Below are 643 nucleotides of genomic sequence, written 5' to 3' on the forward strand. Positions count from 1 at the left end.
CATTATGAGGGCGAGTGGGGGAGAAGGAGGAAGATAAGGAAAGGGAGATTACATGGGGGTGGTGAGAGAGAGAGAGAGAGAGAGAGAAATGGAGGGAAGTGAGGGGAGAGAGGCGTCATGTTGAGAGGGAAGGAAATGAGTTAGGCCCAATATATATGAGCCATAGTCTCCCCTCCCCCATAGCTCTCTCTCTCTCTCATAAATACCCTATCTCAGCCTCCTATCTATCCCTTTATCCATTTTTATATCTTGGGTACTCCCGTTAGTCTCTCTCTCTCTCTCTCTCTCTCTCTCTCTCTCTCTCTCACGCCATACTTTATCATTTATTCCTTTATCATTGTCGGCAGTACGGTACTTTATTCATATTTATATTTACATTAATTTATATAGTTTTCTTCTATTCTCTATTCTCTCTCTCTCTCTCTCTCTCTCTTTTTTTTTTTTTTTTTTTTTTTTTTTGATATCCAAATCTTCCGTTGTCTTGGTTTGTTGTTACTTTGGCCTTTCCATTCTTGAGTTTTATTTATTTATTTTTTTCAGTTTCATGTCGCTAATGATGTTATTATTTTGTTATTATTATTATTATTATTATTATTATTATTGTTTTTGTTGGTCATATTATTATTTACCGTTACTCTCTCTC

Source organism: Coenobita brevimanus, chromosome 65, assembly GCF_032717465.1.
Source record: "Coenobita brevimanus isolate Jiangsu-jjx chromosome 65, ASM3271746v2, whole genome shotgun sequence".
In the NCBI taxonomy this organism is placed as follows: domain Eukaryota; kingdom Metazoa; phylum Arthropoda; class Malacostraca; order Decapoda; family Coenobitidae; genus Coenobita; species Coenobita brevimanus.